This window comes from Saccopteryx bilineata, chromosome X (assembly GCF_036850765.1).
Source record: "Saccopteryx bilineata isolate mSacBil1 chromosome X, mSacBil1_pri_phased_curated, whole genome shotgun sequence".
Taxonomy (NCBI): Eukaryota; Metazoa; Chordata; class Mammalia; order Chiroptera; family Emballonuridae; genus Saccopteryx; species Saccopteryx bilineata.
Window position 1 is genome coordinate 89,293,976 of NC_089502.1, and position 16,393 is coordinate 89,310,368.

Below are 16,393 nucleotides of genomic sequence, written 5' to 3' on the forward strand. Positions count from 1 at the left end.
GTGATATTAAAGAGAGGCAGCTATGGATGTTATAAAGAGAAGAAGAAAGAGACTAATGAATTTTTAAAAAATGATAGAGTTCTGCAAGAATTGTATGACTCCATCAGAAGGAGCAATATAAGACTAACAGGTATATCAAAAGAAGAAGAGAGGGAGAAGGAAAAGGAGAGCCTATTCAAACAAATAATTGATGAGAACTTCCCAAGCCTATGGAAAAAGTTAGATACTTGAATCCAAGAAGCAAACAGGATCCTGACTTACTGCAACCCAGACATATCTTCTCCAAGGTACATTGTAATAAAGTTGTCAGAAATCAATGGCAAAGAAAGAATTCTCAAGGCAGCTAAGGAAAAGAAGAACATAATATACAAATGAAGGCTCATTAAGTTATCACTGGACACCTCAACAAAGACTCTACAATCCAGAAGAGAGTGGACCCACATTCAAAGTACTGAAAGAGAGGAATTATCAGCCAAGAATACTATACTCTTCAAACATTTCCTTTAAATATGAAGGAGAAATAAAACCTATTCAAGACATATAGAAGTTGAGAAAATTTATCATCAGAAAACCCTCACTGCAGGAAATACTCAAGTAGGGTATTCAACCATAAACAAACAAAAACAAAACAAATCAAAGCTAAAAGTAAAAGCTCCAACAAGGTCACAATGAAAACAAGGATAAGTTGTGACAATAACATAAAAAGGGAGAGAAGAAACATCTACAGTAATAAAGGAGGATGAAGTGCAAAAGCACTCATTAGAAAAAAAGCCGTTGGACATATAAAAAATTTTCTCTAATAACCTAAAGGTAAAAATGCACAAAAAAGAGCCACTACTGATCAAATCACTTAAAAAAGAAGAAATGGAGGTAGAATTATGGAATACTATCCCACCAAGCAAAAACAACAGACAAAAATAGAAAACAGAAGAACCAAACAAGACACAGAGATACTAGGAAATAAAACATAAATTGGTTATAGAAAATCCTCAAGCATTAATAATCACCCTAAATGTAAATGGACTGGACTCACCAATAAGGAGACAAAGAGTGCCAGATTGGATCAGAAAGCAAAACCCAGTCATATGGTGCCTTCAAGAGATACATCTCAGCTGCGAGAACAAAAGTAAACTTAAAGGAAAAGGTTTTAAAGAGACTCTCCAAGCAAGTGATACCCAAAGAAATGTAGGTGCAGCCATACTAATATCTAACAATGCCGGCTTCAAGACAGAAAAGTTAACAAGAGAAAAAGATAGATATTTCATAATGATAAAGGGGACATATTATCAAGAAGCCATAACACATCTTAATATATATGTATCAAAACATGGAGAACCAAATATATAAGACATCTATTAACTGATCTAAAAACAGAAACAGACAAAAACACAATCATACTTGGAGATCTCAATACGCCATTGAGATCTTTAAATCAATCATCCAAACACAATCAATAAAGAAATACAAACCTTAAAAGACACACTGGGCCAAATGGATACAATAGACATTTACAAGACACTTTATCCCAGAATATTAGATTGTACATTTTTTTCCAGAATGCATGGAACATTCTCAAGGATAGACCATATGTTGGGTCACAAAACTAACATCAACAAATTCAGAAAGATTAAAATTATGCCAAGCATATTTTCTGACCATTACGGTTTAAAATTAGAATTCAACTGCAAAAACAAAGTAAAGAAACACACAAATGGTAAAAATTAAACAACATACTTCTAAGAAATAACTGGATCAAAGGAGAAATAAAAGAAGAAATCAAAATATATATACAGACAAACAAGAATGACAACACAAAATAAACTTCTGGGATGCATGAAAGCAGTAATAAGACTAAAGTTTATATCATTACAGGCTTATATCAAGAAACAAGAGTGATCCCAAGAAAACAACCTATAATTACATCGTAAGGAACGAGAAAAAGAACAAAGGAAACCCAAGGTCAGCAAAAGAAAGGATACAGTAAAAATTAGATATAAACTAAATGAAATAGAGAACAAAAAATAACTATAGAAAAGATTAATACAACAAAGAGGTAGTTCTTAGAAAAGATCTATAAAACTTACAAAATCATGGATTGACTCACTAAGGAAAAAAAAAAGAGAAAAGACTCATATTTACAAAATGGGCCCCAGCTGGTTGGCTCAGTGGCAGAGTGTCAGCCTGGCATTTGGATCTCCCAGGTTTAATTCATGGTCAGGGCACACAGGAGAAGTGCCTATCTGCTTCTCCACCACTCCTCATCTTTCTCTCTCTCTCTTTCTCTTTCTCTCTCTTTCTCTCTTTTCCTCCTGCAGCCATGGCTCAATTTGCTCAAGCAATTGTCCTTGGGCACTGAGGGTGGCTCAATGGTCTCCACCTCAGGTGCTAAAAAATGGCTCCAGTTGCAATGAAGCAATGACCCCAGATGGGCAGAGTGTCGCCCCCTAGGGGGCTTGTTGGTTGGATCCTGGTCAGAGTGCATGTGGGAGTCTGTCTCTGCTTTCTATCCTCTCAAGAAAAAAAATTTTTTTAAATGAAAAGGAAGAAATTACCACAGGCATTACAAACATAAAAGAATGATATTAAAATGCTATGAAAAATTATATGCTACAAAATTTAATAATCTAGATTAAATGAATAAGTTCCTAGAAGTGTACAAGTTTCCTAGACTGAGGCATGAAGAAGTGTAGAAACTAAATAGGCTCAAAAGCAGGGAGGAAATTGAAACAACTATCAGAAACCTCTTCAAAATAAAATCCAGGTCCGGATGGCTGCACTAATAAATTCTACCAAACATTCAAAGAAGATTTGGTACATATCTTTCCCAAAGTCTTCCAAAAAATAAAAGAAGAAGCAGTACTCTCTAATACATTTTATGAGGCTAACATAACCCTAATACCAAAACCTGGGAAAGACAATACACACACATACACACACACACACTCACACACACAATAACTACAAACAAAATATCTCTAATGAATATAGATGCAAAAATCCAAAACAAAGTACTAGAAAATCAAATACTACAATACATTAAAAAAGTACATCATGATCAAGTGGGATTCATCCTAAGACCAGAAGGATGGTACAACATATGGAAATCAATCAATGAAATACACCACATCAATGACATAAATAACAAAATCATGTGATTTTATCAATAGATGCAGAAAAGACATTTGATGAGATACGACATCCCTTTATGTTTAAAACACTCAGTAAACTGAGTATAGAAGGAAAGTACCTCAACATAAAGGGCATATATGACAAACCATCACCTGATATCATAGTAAATCATAAAAATAATGATGGATTTTCTTCTATAATCAGGAAAAAGACAAGGATGCCCACTCTCTCCACTCTTACTCAAAATTGTACTGGAAGTCTTAATGAGACCAATCAGGAAAGAGAAATAAATAAAAGGCATCTATATCAGGAAAAAAGAAGTAAAGGTATCACTTTTTGCAGATGATATGATCCTGTATATAGAAAACCTTAAGAACTCCACTGAAAAACTATTAGAAACAATAAACCTATTCAGTAAAGTTGCAGAATACAAAATCAATATACAAAAGTCTACTGCTTTTCTATATGCCAGCGATAAAAATTCAGAAAATGAACTAAAAAAAAATCACTTTTACAACTGCAACAACAAAAAAGAAATAAATTACCTAGAAATAAACTTAACAAAGGATGTAAAGGACTAATTTACTGAAAACTACAAAAAAATATTGAAAGAATTTGAAGAAGACACAATATAATGAAAAAAATATGCCATGTGCATGGATTGGAAGAATCAACATAGTTAAAATGGCCATATTCCCCAAAGCAATATATAAATTTAATGCAATTCCCTTTAAAATCCTAATCTATTTTTTTAAAATGAACAAAAAATCACACGGTTTGTATGGAACCATAAGAAATCCCAAATAGCCAAATCAGTTTTGAGGGAAAAAAGGTGGAACTGGAGGTATAACACTACCTGATTTCAAATTGTAATATAGAGCTATGATAATCAAAAAAATATGGTATTGGCAGAAAAACAGACATAGAGATCAATGAAACAGAATCAAGAGCCCAGAAATAAAACCACATATTTATGAACAAATAGTCTTCGACAATGGAGCCAAAAACACATAATGGAGGGAAAAAAGCCTGTTCAAAAAATGGTCATGAGAAAATTGAAAAGCCACATGCGAAAGAATAAAACTTGACTAGTCTGACCTTCTGTGCAAAAATTACTTTAAAATGGATTGAAGACCTAAATATAGATCTTAAACAATAAATTCCATAGGGGAAAACATAGGTACCCAAATTCATAGACCTTGGCTGTAGAGAACAATTTATAAATTTGACCATAAAGGCAAGGGAAGTAAATGCAAAAATACATGAATGGGACTATATCAAATAAAAAGTTTCTGCACAGCAAAAGAAGCTGACAACAAAAGAAAAATATAGACAACCAAATGGAGGATGATATTTATAAACAAAATCTCTGATAAGGAGTTAGTATCCAAAATATATAAAGAACTCACAAAGCTCAGCAATAGACAAGCAAACAAAGCAATTAAAAATGGGGAAAAGACCTCAACAGACACTTCTCCGAATAAGGCATATAAATGGCTAACAGATACATGAAAAGATGCTTATCTTCATTAGCTATTAGAGAAATCCAAATCAAAACTACAATGAGATACCATCTCACACGTTTTCAATTGGCTGTTATTAACAAAACAGGTAATAATACCAAGTACTGGAGAGGTTGTGGAGAAAAAGGAACCCTCATTCACTGTTGGTGGGAATGTAAAGTAATACAACCATTATGGGAGAAAGTATAGTGGTTCCTCAAAAAATTAAGAATAGAACTGCCATATGACTCAGCAATCCATCTACTGGGTATCTACCCACAAAAATCAATAATGTTGGTATGCAAAGACACATGAACTCCCATCTTCATCACAGCATTATTCACAGTGGCCAAGACATGGAAACAACCAGTGTTCCTCAATAGAGATTTGAATAGAAAAGATGTGGTACTTTGAAATATTATTTAGCAATATAAAATGATGACATATTACCATTTATTACAACAAGGATAGTCCTTGAGAACATTAACTCAGTTAAATTAGTAAATCAGAAAAAGCTAAAAATTGTATGATTTCACACATAAGGTGGGATATAAAACTGAGACTCATGGACATAAATAAAAGTGTAATAGTCACCAGGGGAAGTGGAATGTGGAGGGGAATTGAATATAGACAAATATAAAGTGACAAAATTATTTGACTTTTGGTGATGGGTATACAACATGATCAACAGTTCAAATGCTATAGAAATGTTTACCTGAAACCTATGTACTTATATTGATCAGTGTCACCCTGTTAAATTTAATTTTTTAAATATAATTTTTTTAAAAAATAGGAAAAAGCAGCCCTGGCCAGTTGGCTCAGTGGTAGAGCATCGGCCTGGTGTGCAGTAGTCCCGGGTTCGATTCCTGGCCAGGGCACACAGGAGAAGCACCCATCTGCTTCTACACCCTTCTCCCTCTCCTTCCTCTCTGTCTCTCTCTTCCCCTCTCGCAGCCAAGGGTCCATTGGAGTAAAGTTGGCCCGGACACTGAGGATGGCTCTATGGCCTCTGCCTCAGGTGCTAGAATGGCTCTGATCGCAGCAGAGCAATGCCCCAGATGGGCAGAGCATCGCCCCTTGGTGGGCATGCAGGGTGGATCCCAGTCAGGCACATGTGGTGGTCTGTCTGACTGCCTCCTCATTTCCAGCTTCAGAAAAATAAAAAAAAGTTATTAAAAATAGGAAGAAGGAAATAAATTTGGTATGTAAACTTATTTATATAACATGGAAAATGGCAATCTCATTGCAAGAGTAGACATAATTTTGTCACAGGCAGAAAATTATGGTATGTGACTTTATCAGATAAACATGGTGATGCACCTACAAGTATGTTAAGACATAGACAAGGTAAAATATTTAAGAAAATATGATATAAGATGGCATGGTATGGTCCAGGAGCAGATGACAATAACCTGATAGGTAACATCATGGCAAAAGCTCAGACTACATTTGTGTGCTTGTAAAGACACAATGTTTAAGCATTTGACGATAATGTAAACCAAGACCATCTCAAAACACAGGCTGTCCACTCATGACAGAGAACAAAGGAAAAGAGGACTAGTATAATAATAATAACAATGATAAAGATAGTTTATTCTTATATAGTACTAATTGTATGTCAGGATCTAGAACTTTACATATGATAAATATTTTACTCTCACAACAATCATATGAGTTAAGCATTATTATTACTATCATTTTAGAATCAAGGAAACTAAAGCAGTAAGTAGAATGTGACTTGTGTATCAAACTGTCTAACATCACTTTGCATTAGTTGTGCTGTGCTTCCTCTGATGGACATATTTAAAACACACATACACTCAGTAAAGAAACTGACAGCTATATTGCTGATACAGACAGCAATGTCACATATGTAGATATATACATAGGCAATTACCAAATGTATGTGGTGCATGAGCAATCATCACAGAAGTCAGAACATTTTATCACAAGGCATATTTCAATGATTATGAATTGTGAGCTGATGTCCTGGAAAATGCGGTTTAGAATAATAATAAGCTGTCACAATTAGTAAACTAGTATTAATGATACAGAAGATTCCATTCCCAATTCAGTAGTAGACAATGACTGCATTTTCACAGAAATCATACTGTATGAGCAGAAATCTATAGTACAATCCCAAACATAGTATAGGAACAGAAATTTCCTATGCACATTCACACTAACATGGAAAATGAACTAACACCTATATACGGAAGAGAATATAGAAAGGTACAAAGGAAACAATCACATAGTGGAAATTGCACAGATAGTCATGATATATGATTAAAAAGTCACAAAACAGAAGGAATTTCTTGGTTTAGGAGTAGATAGTAATGGTTGGAGACACCATGATATATGCTTAGGATGACCATAGTGTAAAAAAAGTCACTGCTGTTTTAGTACTTGGAGATGATACACATCAATATACCTTGAAACATAAACTATCAATTATAATACAGGTACAAGTGAAAATGGTACAGTAGTCATTTACCATGTTATTCTTACTCTAGGAGATATGATGAGTAATGAAGAACACGGCCCCACAATAAATGGTTTTGTTGAAGGCATAGATACATTATTTTAAAAAGGAGAAATCAAGGCATAACATCAGATGATAATGTGGAAAAGACATTTGCCACCAACAATTTAATGTGATTGAGTTGCATAAACAGATGCAAGCTGACAATCATAATAAAGAAGAAACATAGTAATGTAATACTATCAGCAGCTACTTGGCACTTACCATGTGCCAAGCACTAATCTAAGCATTTTACATTTAATGCTGAATTCTCATAACAACCCTATGAGGTAAGTATTATTATTATTATTATTATTATCATCATCATCATCATTTTGCAGTTGAGAAAACAGAGACACAAAGGAGTGAAATGACTTGCTCAAGGACACCAAACTATTAAATGGCACAACAGTATTAAATACAAACACTCTAACTTCATAGTCAGTACTATGTATGTACACTGATGGTGTCATGCTTCTTCAGTTGAATGTTGTACAAGATTAAAAACAGAGTACAGGGAAAAAGTGGCTTTAGTCCAGAAGTAGACGGTAATGTAGCAAAAGCAGACACCATAGCACATGCTCAAACATCCGTGGTGCATGAGCAGCCACCACAGGAGTCTGAGCATTTGACTACGATGCATACTCAGAAGGTTCTGCAACATGAGCTGACATCCAGTTTATAGGAGCAGATACTGAAGACGAAGGAGAAAGCCAGAAAATTAAAGTAACAAATAACCATGGTGCATAAAATGATATTTATGATACATAAATTTCTATTCTTAGTATAAGCAGACAATAATGGTGCATTTTCACACAAATAATGAACAGAAGACTGTAGTGAAATATGAAACACAGTAAAAGAGCAGAATGTCTTATGTACACTCATATAACCATGGACAATGAACTAATGCCCATTTAGAACCAAGAGACAAGGTACAGTAGAAAACAACCATGAGTGGAGACATCACAGATGGATTTGGTTCATGATCAAAGTATCTCAACATATAAATGGTTATTTCAGAAGCAGATGGCAAAGGTGCACAGACATCATGGAACATGTTCAGGCAACAACAGTTGATAAAAGCCATCAGTGGTGTTTGGTCATTTGATCACAATGTACACAAATAAAGTAAAACACTATACTGCATCATAACAATCATGACACAGAAGCTAAGAAACATAGTATGCAGTATGCAGAATTCTTTCCTGAAGAAAAAACCGTGTTTGGTGCTCATAACATGTGGTTCTTAGATACCGTGCTTTACAAAATAGGTCATGGCATGGAATGAATAGTTTTGCCCATGACTAGATGTCAGGTATGCAAAAGGAGGCCTGACTCACAGAAATAGAGAATAAACTGATAGTTACTAGAGAGGGAGGAAGGGAACATGTGAAAAAAGAGAATTTTTTAAATTAATTAATTAATAACAGTGGTTTCACACAGAGAGAGAAATAAGAAAAATTTAAAAAGAAAATTTTAATGATCCAGAACTTGCATAAGAAATACCAGGCTTGATTTCCAGTTCCCATTGCAAAATAATTAAGCCCCACTCTTGGAAATCTAACTATATACTAGATAACTAAAAACAGTTTTCACTTACAGAACACTTGCAACAGTGCCAAGAACATATCCCTATAAAGTTGGGGGGTAAAAGAGAAAGAGAAAGAGAGAGAGAGAGAGAAATCTGACATCAAATGCACAGAGACCATGTTGCACTAACAGCCACAAATAGTATTTGAACATTTGATTATGATGATTATCCACACAATCCCATGACAGTAATAAAAAGTATGGACACAGAAGCATGCCACTATGATTCCTGAAATGATTGTGGTTGGTGATTTTAAAAGAAGAACAAATTCTTTTCCTTTTAGGAGTAGTTTGTAATAATAAAACAGGTGAAATCACGGTAATGCTTACACAACCAGGTGTATAAATAGCCACCATAAACACTTGTGCATTTCACTTTGATGTACAGTCAGACAAGCCAATGACATGCAATAACATCTGTCATTAGGGAATATATAGACTCAGTGCAGGAAAAGGCAGAAGTGATTGAGGAGTAGAGAGTAATGGAAAAAGAGCTAATTACCATAAAGCATAAAATTATATATATGATATATAAACATTTCCAAATAGAACTTATAGCAGTAGGCAGTGAAGGTTTTTCTCAGGAACCATGAGGTATGAGCAGACAAGCATGCTGCATGCTCAGACAACTCTGGTGCATAAGCAAAAACCTATAATACAAAAATACCAGGATGTGATACAAGAGCAAACAACATGCCATGGAATATGCTCAGATGAATTGGGTATATAAATAAAAGAATTAAATACATGAATACATTTTCTTTAGGACAGCAGCATATGGCAATAAAACTAGAGGGGATACCATGGCACATGTTCAGACAGCATGATGCATGAATAATTACCACCAATACTTGAGCATTTTACCATGATGTACACCCAGACATCCCAAGAAAATGAGCTCATGACCACAATATAGAAGCATATAAATAAGGATATTAGGGAAGACAGTGATGATAGAAGAGCATAAAATGATAGTACAGAAATTAATAGAATAGTACAGATGGCAATGATTCAAAGGGAGACCCTCTCTTATATGCCCGTATCATGGTTCTTTAAACACTATCACAAGTATCTAAGCATTTTACCATAATACATTCTAGAGAACCTGAGAATTTGAGATGACAATTATGATATAGAATCAAGTTACACAGTAACATCACCACCATTATTTTCATCACTACATACACCTTACTACATGCCAGGCAGTGTTTGAAATATTTATATATAATTACTCATAATCCTCACAACATTATGAGGTGTTATTTTTATTGTTTTTGCAAGTGAATTAATATGGCCAAAATCTCACAGCTAAACTCAAGACTCAAAAATCCACTCATTTTGGTTCCACTATCTGTTCTCTTAAATACAACAATAAATGACAACATTCTATAATTCTTCTGAAAGGCATGAAACAAGTTATAAAAACAGAGTAATAAATGGTTTTGTTCCAAAAGCAGATGGAGATGTTGCAAAAGTAGAGACCATCACACATACTTAAACATCCATGGTACATAAGCAGCCACCAAGGAGTCTGAGCGTTTGACTACAATGTACACATAGAAGAACCTGCATTATGAGCTGACACCCAGGTTATAGGAGTAGACAATAATGATAGAGAGAAAAGTCAAAGTTTTGCAATAGCAAAACCATGGTGTACAAACTAATATTCATGGTACAAAATATTCATCCCTAGTACAAGAGTAGACAATACTTATGTATTTTTACACAGACAGTATTTAAGTAGAAATCTAAACTAAAAGTTCAAACACATTATATAAACAGAAATTCATTATGTATGTTGACTATCGTGGAAAGTGAGTCAATTCACATATGAAAGAGGGGACTGGTATGAAAGACGAAGAAAAAAATCACACAGTAAAAAACTTCTCAGGCCCTGGCAGGTAGTTTGGTTGCTTAGAGCATCATTCCAAAGCATAGAGGTTGCTGGTTCAATCCCCAATCAGGGCACACACAGGAACAGATCAATGTTCCTGTCTCTCTCATTCTCTCCCTTCTTCTCTAAAATCAATAAAATAAACATTTTTTTAAATGAAAAAAAACCTGCTCAAATGACTTAAAAATTACCATAATGTATGGCATTGGTACAAGAGCAACTTATCCCCATACATCTATAGGAAATTAGTTGTCAATTATGATAATGGTGCGGATGGGCATGGTATAAAAATAAGCTGTGGTATCACTCTTACACAAACTGATAGAGCATATAATTTTAAAAAATCACCATGCAAACAATGAATGACTTTGGTCCTGGAGAAGATAATAATACTATAAAAGGAGACTTAGAGTGATGTCAGAGAAATGGCACTGTGAGGAGCGATACTGATAAATCTCCCCAAAATTTTAACAAGTTCTTCAATCAGAAACAGAAAAATCTATCCTTGGAGCATCTAGAAGTCCCACACACTGAACATGAAGGTATGATTGAGCGAAAAATTGACTAAATATATAATCAACCCCAAAGGAAATAAGATGGAGAAAGGAAAACTCCGCCTTCCTCACTAACCTAAGCAAGGGCTGCTTTTGCTTGGAACTGAGATAGAGGGCTAAGGGTGCAGAGGGAGCTGGGCGGCAGCACAGACGTCCGAGTCAAGCTGTGGCACAGATGTCCAAGCAGAGGAAAGAGTGTGCCTGTGGCAACTCATCCAACATGAGCTAACACCCGCACCGGACCCTGACAAAGATGGGCGAGGGACGGTCGCCATTAGCCCTGATATCCTGGTTGGTGAGCACAGATAGTGTGTGAGAGGCTCCTTCTAGCACCCCGAGAGTGGGCACCTGTGTTACCGGACAGGGGGCAGAGTCAGAGGCCTTTGTGTGGGCTGTGACCAGAGTCTCGGTGTGGTTCCTGCACTCTGAACCGCGGCGAGTGAGGAATACATGGAAGCGAACTTCCCTACACCCGAACTTCTCTGGGTGGGCGGGGTGCCTCACCCAGCCATTCAAGCTAACAGCCTCGAGAAGGGGAAAAAAATTTAAAAAATATGAAAGCATTAGGAGGAGGGGTGTGCAAGCAGCTTGCAGTCTGACTCGGAAGCAGGTCTTTGGATCCAATCACTAAAATTAGCTTAACCTACAGTCTGCTCACTTCCCAACTGATCTAAGTGGCTCTAACTGACAAGATCTCTCTCAGTTCAGCAATCTAAGACAAGAGATGTGATATTTTTTAGTGCCTCTTACTATGCACATAGCGGTGGGGGCAACTTCTGATTGGCAGAGCTTTCATACTTAGGGCTATACATTAAAAAGAAGGATTTGGCAGCTTGTAAGACCTCCTGTTTTGCAAACAGCAACTAGGGCATCTTCTACCCAGCCAAAACACATTACAAAGTGCAAAAAGCCTGGGGAGAGTGGTCCCCCAGAGTGCTGAGGCATACTGGACACGCCTGGAGGCACATAGAAAGGCACCTTGAGAGTGGTTGCCTCCCAGCCCCTCCTGATTATGCTGGCGGCACTGGCTGACAGAGCCTTACCCAGAGCCCTGTGCTGAGTGGGGATAGAGTGGGGATCTGCCAGCTCTTTGAGCCTCTTACTCTCCAGGCAGAGGCAGCAGCAACCCCATAGCTGGATCATCAGGCTGCTAATTCAAGAAGGAAAGACTAAGAGAGAGGTTCTGGGAAAATGGACTCTCACATTGTCAGAGTCTGCAAATGCTAACGAGCCTTGAATGCCAATGCTAATATATGGCATCACCATAGAGACTTATCAACTGCAAATCTCCATCTAAGCATGCCACAGGGGCAGAGCCTGGGGTACAGAGTCACTGACCAGGAAGAAGGAGAGGAAAGAAAAAGGAAGAAGACAGCCTCTCAAAATCAAGAAAAATCCACAGACTTTATAACCTTTTCCATTTTTTTTGTTTGTTTCTTTTATCTTCTTGTCTTAAATATTTTTCTCTTCTTCCACCTTGGTGGTTTTATTCTCTGCCTGTCTTATTCTTTCCTTTTCTTGAACTACACTACCCATAAGTGTTACATTTCCCATTTTCTTTCTTTTTCTTCTTCCTTTCTCTCTATGAGGGTTGCACTCCAAAACCCTTAACACTCTCTCTTTTTGTTCTTTTTTCTTCTTTTCACTTTTTCCCCTTTCTTTTTTTCTCCCTCTATATTAGTTTCCTCTTTTCTCCTTTACTTTTTCTATCATTCAATCCTCACTCACAAACAAATTATTTTATTTGGGACTCAAAATTTTTTGTGGCACTTTTGGGTGCTTTTTACTTTGCTTTTTAACTCATTAGCATTCCTCCAACCCTGGCTCTCCATTCTATCTAGTTTTTGCTCCACTTAATACAATAGTAATATTTAATTTTTTTTCCTTTTTCCTGTTTCCCTCTTATCCCTCTCATTATATCTATTAGTCAACCATCACTTACAAGCAAATCATTTTATTCTTGTCCCAAATTTTTTCCTTTTTGTCCCCTTTGTCACTTCTCCCCAACTCAGGCCCTCCATCATAGGTAAGTCTTTGTTCTATTTAGAACAATATAATTTACAGTTCATCACAATTTTTTCTCAAGGAGGAGGGGAGAGGAGAGGAGAAAAAAAAGGGAAATAATAAATTTTATTTTTTCCATTTTTTCTTTTTTTTTACTTTTTATTCTTTATTAATTCTCATTAGTAATATCAACAAAACCACCCTCAGATGCCATTAAGGAAAAGGAAATCAAATATCATGGATATAAAAGACAGAGATGTAGCACAGATAGATGAGGAAAATCTATGGAGAAAAAATTTAATATATTGAAAACCTTGGAGCTAAATGACAGAGAATTTAAAATAGAAATCCAAAAAATACTCAGAGATATACAAGAAAACACAGAAAGGCAATTTAGAGAGCTCAGAAAACAACTCAACGAACACAAAGAATGTATTACCAAGGAAATTGAAACTAAAAAACAAATCATACAGAGAAGAAAAACTCAATTCATGAACTGAAAAACGAGGTAACAAGCTTAGCTAATAGAACAGGCCAGAGAGAAGGTAGGATTAGTAAAATAGAAGACAAGCAATTTGAGGCACAACAGAGAGAAAAAGAAAGAGACTCAAAAATTAAAAAAAAATGAGAAAGCCCTACAGGAATTGTCTAACTCCATCAAAAAGAGTAACATAAGAATAATAGGTATATCAGAGGGAGAAGAGAGAGAAATAAAATGGAGAACATTTTTAAACAAATAATAGACGAGAAATTCCCAAGCCTGTGGAAAGAACTAAAGCCTCAAATTCAAGAAGCAAAAAGAACACTGATCTTTCTTAACCCTAACAAACCTACTCCAAGGCACATCATAATGAAATTGACATAACCAACGACAAAGAAAAAATTCTCAAGGCAGCCAGGGAAAAGAAGAATAAAACATATAAAGAAGGCCTATTAGGTTATCATTGGATTTCTCAACAGAAACTCTACAAGCTAGAAGAGAGTGGATCCCAATATTTAAAGTCCTGAAAGACAGGCTCTTTCAGCCAAGAATACTATACCCATCAAAGCTATCCTTTAAATATAAAGGAGAAACAAAAACATTCACAGATACAGAAAAGATGAGGGAATTTATCATCAGAAAACCCCCACTCCAGGAACTACTAAAGGAGGTTTACCAACCAGATACAAAGAACAAAACAGAACAAAACCACAAGTAAAAGCTCCACCAAGAACACAATAAAACCTAATTTAAACTGTGACAACAAAAATAAGGGGGGGAGAGGACGGAGATTAACAGTAGCAAAGGAGGATGGGGTACAGAAGCACTCATAAGATAGTGTACTACAATGAACATGGCAGGTACAGTTTTTATTACTTAATGGTAACCACCCTTGAAAAAACCACCACAGAAGCACATGACTTAAAAAAGATAGCAACAGTAGAAAGAAGTATGGAATACAACCAAACAAAAACAAATGATAGAAAAACAAAAGAGAAGAATCAAACCAGATACAAAACTAACAGAAAGCAATGTATAAAATGGCAATAGGGAACCCACAAGTGTCAATAATTACACTAAATGTAAATGGATTAAACTCACCAATAAAAAGACATAGAGTAGCAGAATGGATTAAAAAAATCCAACTTTATGCTGCCTACAAGAAACACATCTAAGCAACAAGGATAAAAATAAATTCAAAGTGAAAAGCTAGAAAACAATACTCCAAGCAAATAACATCCAAAAAAAGGCAGGTATAGCAATACTCATATCTAATAATGCTGACTACAAGACAGCAAAAGTACTCAGAGACAAAAGTGGTCATTCCATAATGATTAAGGGGACAATGAATCAAGAAGACATAACAATTCTTAATATATATGCACCAAACCAAGGAGCACCAAAATATATAAAACAGCTACTTATTGACCTTAAAACAAAAACTGACAAAAATACAATCATACTTGGAGACCTCAATACACCATTGATGGCTCTAGATCAGCGGTTCTCAACCTGTGGGTCGCGACCGTGGCAGGGGTCGAACAACCAAAACACAGGGGTCGCCTAAAGCCATCAGAAAATACATATTTATTATACAATATATTTTTAAATAAAATATGTATTTCCGATGGCTTTAGGTGACCCCTGTGTTTTGGTCATTTGACCCCCGCTGGGGTCACGACCCACAGGTTGAGAACCGCTGATATAAAGCATAAAATTGTTGTGTGCTCAGAATACTACAGTACACAGGCAAACAAACATGGAAAGAAATCAGATGGTCACAATAAAGAACAAGGAAACAAAGAAGTATAGTACAGAAGAGTATCTCTAAGATGCTAGTAAAGATAGTCAAATATACCAATATTAAGTATTTATGCAAGGAAAAAACCTTTAAAGTCTAAGATTACACAGGAAAAGTTTGAGTGCTGATTTCAAGAAAACTAACATCTGGTCAGATTACAGCACAGTTTCCAAGTGGCAAACTTCCTTGTCAAGTAAAGACCACCCACATATGGGCTGTGACAAAAGAAAGATTATAAAGAGTTAATTCCAGTCCCAATCTTTGTATGGTAAGAACATAGAGATGTTGCATCACACCCAATCAGAACAGGAGAATAAATGCTTGAATAGACACAGATGTTATTCATTTATTCATGTTCTGTGCAAAATATTTCAAAATTGTGCTAAGTTCTTTTGTTTATGTTTAGAGAGAGAAAGATCAATTTGTTGTTTTGCTTACTTATGCATTCATTGGTTGACTCTTGTACATACTTTGACCAGGGATCAAACTTGCAAACCTGACATATCGGGGCAATGCTCTAACCAACTGAGACACATAGCCAGGGCCACAATTGTGCTAAGTTCAGAAAACACAACACTCAACAAAATAGGCATGATGATCATCTTCAAAGACTTAATAGTTTCTGAGAGAACAGGAAATTGCAGCAAAGTATGATAAAAGTGCAGTGATAGGAAAAATATAGAATGCTATGAAAATATAGAAAAGACATTTAAATTGAGATTTGGGAAATAAAGGAAGATATCATGATAGAAGTAACATTTAAACAGATAACTGAATGATAAACTCAGGAAACTCAGATTAAAAAGAAAAAGAAGGAAGACGTTTCTATCACATATGAATACCAAAAGAAGCAAGAGATCGTGCTTGGCTGCAAAATATTAAAGTATTTCAGTACTTCCGGAACACAGAAATAG

General features: G+C 35.7%; 1 protein-coding gene across 3 annotated transcripts in view; it reads right to left on the reverse strand.

The window, feature by feature from the left end:
• Positions 1–16,393, reverse strand: part of GABRA3 (gamma-aminobutyric acid type A receptor subunit alpha3) — a 428,833-nt gene that overhangs the window by 349,616 nt on the left and 62,824 nt on the right. Inside the window, exon 1 of one of the 3 annotated variants that reach the window (XM_066250023.1) lies at positions 1,034–1,075. The exons of the other annotated variants lie outside the window; for them this stretch is intronic. The gene's annotated coding sequence lies outside the window, so the exon portion shown is untranslated. Of the gene's footprint in view, positions 1–1,033; positions 1,076–16,393 lie in introns of those variants that run through there. 3 annotated transcript variants of the gene reach the window in all.